Here is a 4,790-nt window from a genome sequence, read left to right as displayed (position 1 = left end):
TTACTTCTTGGAGATTAAGTTAATACATATTAAGCCCTTAGCATTACTGGAACATACTAAGCACTCAGTAAATGTTAGCAACTACTGTTACTGCCTGAGGTCTCAAAACTAGCACATGGCAAGAGAGAGAGGATTAAAACCCAAGGCCATCTGATTCCAGAACCCATGTGCTTTTTCTCTGCCTTGCAGCCCAGGTCGGGATTTAAGAATAACATCATGAAACTGCAATATAAACTTACAATAGGTGCAACACATAGAGAAGTGTCAAAGGAAGGTAGAGACAAGAGCAAGAACCACACACGCATACTCAGTGACGGAAGATGTCGAGTGTGGGGCACAGGATGTAGAAATGGAAAATCTGAGTGATGGCCCAGATGCAGGCCATCAAGGGTGTGGTGGTGGGAGACGGAGCAGTTGGTAAAACTTGCGTACTGATCAGTTACACAACCAATGCATCTCCAGGAGACTATATCCCCACTGTCTTTGATAGCTATTCTGCCAATATTATGGTAGATGGAAAACCGGGGAATCTGGGCTTATGGATACAGCTGGACAAGAAGATGATGACAGATCACACCCTCTATCCTATCCAAAAACAGATATATTTTTTTTTTTTTCGGTGAGGAAGATTAATCCTGAGCTAACATCTGTTGCCAATCCTCCTCTTTTTGGTGAGGAAGATTGGCCCTGGGCTAACTTCTATGCCCATCTTCCTCTACTTTATATGTGGGATGCTGCCACAGCATGGCTTTGTAAGCGGTGTATAGGTCTGTGCCCACGATCCAAACCTGCGATCCCCATACTGCCAAAGCAGAGTGTGTGAACTTAACCACTACGCCACCAGGCCAGCCCCGTAAACAGGTATATTCTTAATTTGCTTTTTTCTTGTGAGTCCTGCCTCATTTGAAAATGTCTATGAAACATGGTATCCAGAAGTGTGACACCGTCGTCCGAACACTCCCACTGTCCTAGTGGGACCTAAACTTTATCTTAGGGATGATAAAGACACGACTGAGAAACTGAAGAAGACGCTGACTCCCATTGCCCATCCACAGGGTTTGTCCCTGGCTAAGGAGGTCTGTGCTGTAGAATGCCTGGAGTGCTCGGCTCTCACACAGCGGGGCCTCTGGATGGTGTTTGATGAAATTACTCCAGCGGATCTCTGCTCACCTCCTGTCAAGAAGAGGAGCAGAGGGGGCTGGCCCAGTGGCATAGCGGTTAAGTTTGCGGGTTCCACTTCGGTGGCCTGGAGTTCGCCAGTTCAGATCTTGGGTGCAGACCTGCTCACTGCTCATCAAGCTGAGGCACTGTCCCACATAGAAGAGCTACAACGCTACAACTATGATACACAACTGTGTACTGGGGCTTTGGGGAGAAAAAAGAAAAAGAGGAAGACTGACAACAGATGCTAGTGCAGGGCCAATCTTCCCCGCCCCCCCCAGCCCCCAAAAAAGAAAAGGAACAGAAAATACTTGCTGCTGCTGTAAATGTCCGAGCCCCTCATTCCTCGCCCTGACCTCTCTGGAACCTTTGCACACTTTGCTCAAAAACAGTGGTGCCTTTGAACTCAATGCCAAGATTTTGTCACAGGTTAGTTTTTCCATTGAACCATTTTGGACCAATCAGTAATTTTAAGGTTTTGTTTGTTTAAAGTGTAAGAGTTCAAACTTGCACATTCTGTTAAAATTTAGCCCTAAAATGAAAAAAAAAATCGAGATTCAAGTCCTGCCCTCATGTACTAGCAAACTGATTTTAGGCTAATTCCATCTGTAGTGGTCTAAATTTCTTTATTTTACATAAAATTGTAATAATAATAGTACCTATTTCATGGTTTCCTTTTTTGCAAAATTAAATGTGATCATTTATGTGAGAGACTTATGCTAATTAAGTAATTCGTTTTAGTTACTCAGAGGAAAGAATTTGAGGCTAGGACTTAAGAAACACACGTTCTAATGTTGGGTCTGCCACTACCTAGCTATGTCACCTTGGGCAAATCCCCTGACATCCTTGCTTTCAGTTCACCCTTGTTAAGTCAAGCAGGCAAGCAGAAAGCAGTGCAGCAGGAATTCAGTAAATGTTGGCACCATCTTTCTCCTTCCAATCGCCTGTAAAATGAGATAGTTGGAATGGGTTACTGGTTCACAACCTTGGCTGGGTATCAGAATCATCCACAGAGCTTAAAAGATGAAAGAAACTGATAAATCAGAACATGTGGGTTGAGAACCATGGATGAGATGATCTGTGAGATTCCCTCATGTTCTAATCATCAGTTATTTTTCAGCTCATGAAGAAAATATGACTTAGGTTCAATTTTAAATTATTTCTTCATTCTCCTTTTTCTACAAATTATTTGAGTCAATTCATCACATTATGTAACAATGAAAGGGAAATCGTATGAGGATGAGGGAAACTTGAAGGGTTATTCTGAGGGTGAAATGTGATAATGCAGGTAGGCACTTAGCACAGTGTCTGGTCAAGGTGGGGCTCAGCTGTTAGATTGTTGAATGAATGAATGGATCAACTACAGCTCTCCCTATACATTACTTTTTTAAAGTGGGTTTAGAGAAACACTAGGCGGCTGACGTTGTGTTCTCTAGAATACAGGTATTCTGTAGTATTGATTAAGGGTGGCTGAGGGAAGTGTAGAGTACTGGAGGGAAAGAACTTTCCAGAAGGGGGCAATTTGGGCAGAAGTTCCCAGTACCGACTTGGTGCACCTAGGTGACTGAGGAGATTTACCTGAGTGGTGGGGGCTGCTGGGAAGAAAGATCAGATTACAGAGGCCCTTGGAGGCTTAGTAGAGAAATGTATATTTGGTGTTAGAAAGGGAAGCGTTGAGCCAACCTTGATGGCTTAATGGTCAACGTTCTGTGCTTTCCGCTTTGGCCGCTTGGGTTTGGTTCCCGGTCATGGAACCACACCACCTGTCTGTCAGTTGGCATGCTGTGGTGGCAGCTCACATAGAAGAACTAGAAGGACTTATGACTAGGATATACAACCATGGTTGGGGTTTTGGAAAGAAAAAAAAAGGGAAGTGTTGAAGCTTCAATTGTTAATTGTATGGCTATGGCCCTCTTTCCTGTATTCATAGAGCTCCCTGTGAGAACATCTTGTACCTCCAAGGCAATTTTAAAGACTTATGGGCAGGAGCTGGGAAAGAGACGAGAAGACATGAGGTGAGCCCACCTTTGTTTTCTTCTGGGGGGAAGAAGTAAGAAGAAAGTGTTCAGGAGAGTGTTCCCCTCTGACTCAGCGTGTACCTCTAAAGGATGTGATACACATTGCCAGTCATACTGTCCTCCTGTGAATGCATGTTGTTTACAAGCCCGTGGCTCTCTAATGGATGCCTGATCCAGGTGCTGCCATCAGGCAAACAACACCTGAGCAATTGTCGCTCATTTTAAGGTGCTATTGGGAAGAATGTCGCTGCTCCACCTGGGAACCCATTGCGACTTGTGACAAACTTCCACACCGGCCTGGTTGTCTTTATCATTAAAATGAAATCCTTTATGTTACCATTTGTACCACTCCAACTCCAGCTATTTTCAAATGATTTAGAATCTGTATCCACACCCCCAGCTCACATTTAGGGGAAGGGCAATGGGCTCTCCTCCTTCCCCTTAGCTTCTTAGATTTTTATTAGTGTTCAAGAACCTTGAGGTCAGAGACTGAGCTTCACTCTCCTCTCACCTGCCACCGCACGTGCCACCACACCTGCCACCACACCGGGCCCAGACCTGTGTGTAAGCCTGATAGCTGCTCCCACTGGGATTCTAACAGGGGCTTGAGCTGACTCAGCGCAGACAAGACGTACTGCCTGCCGTTTATAATGAGCACCGATCTCTCTGTTCAGGGAGGGTGACTGAATCTGGTTCAGCAGCCAAACTCCTACTTCTGCACAGTGATGGTTACATTCTTTCTTTTTTTAAAGGGATTGCTAAGAGCAGTGCTTTTTCCACCACCATTCCAGGTTTCACTCACAAAGCTGCCTGGAAATCTTAGAACAGCAAAATGAATGAGTGTGTAAATGTGTGTGCGTAAATGCACGTGTATGGCATTCTCTGTTTCCTGGCTAAGATTTTGCGAATATGCTGGTATTTTGTGAGTGTGCTGGTCAGAGCAATGATCAAAACACTTAGTTGCAACTACTCTTCTAGTCATACCATGTTCGTTCCAAATCTGATTTAGAGATGTAAATTGGAGTGGCACTAAACGCTGTAAATAATATTAGGGAACTTTTTTCCTTCTAAAGCCAGGTTGATTTGTTTCTAATATCTTGCTTTTTTTTTCCTGCTGAAGAAGATTTGCCCTGAGCTGACATCTGTTGCCAATCTTCCTGTATTTCATATGTGGGTCCCTGGCCGCGGATGAGTGGTGTAGATCCATGCCCAGGAACCCAACGCGGGTTGCCAAAGCAGAGCACGCTGAACTGAACTACTAGGCCGTGGGGCCGGCCCTGTTTCTAATATCTTCGGAGATGGTTCCTCTTGACGAACAAACACAATATGTCCCTTATTATGTTACCCTTGGCTAGTTGTTGTCATTTCCAGCACAGGCAGTCTCTGCTTTCGTACATAACATGTTCTTGGAAATGTGTTTTCAAGTTGAATACCTGAAAGTTGAGTGACAGACTCATATGTTATAAAGAACATTCCATTCCCAGAAACATAAAATTTATCCAATTAATGCAGGGGCTTCTGTCCTCGGAAATAGGCAGCTACGCTTGAGACAGTCAAAGGCTTCAGGGGCACCTTGCGCTGGGGTGAGGGTAGGGAAGGCAGGAAGGTGAA

General features: G+C 44.5%; 1 pseudogene; it reads left to right on the top strand.

Moving 5' to 3' along the window:
- The first annotated feature begins 373 nt into the window (after positions 1-373).
- Positions 374-3,180, top strand: LOC131420241 (ras-related C3 botulinum toxin substrate 1-like; annotated as a pseudogene).
- Positions 3,181-4,790: the final 1,610 nt, after the last annotated feature.

Source organism: Diceros bicornis, chromosome 22 (genome assembly GCF_020826845.1).
Source record: "Diceros bicornis minor isolate mBicDic1 chromosome 22, mDicBic1.mat.cur, whole genome shotgun sequence".
In the NCBI taxonomy this organism is placed as follows: domain Eukaryota; kingdom Metazoa; phylum Chordata; class Mammalia; order Perissodactyla; family Rhinocerotidae; genus Diceros; species Diceros bicornis.
This window is presented reverse-complemented; position numbering and strand designations above follow the sequence as displayed.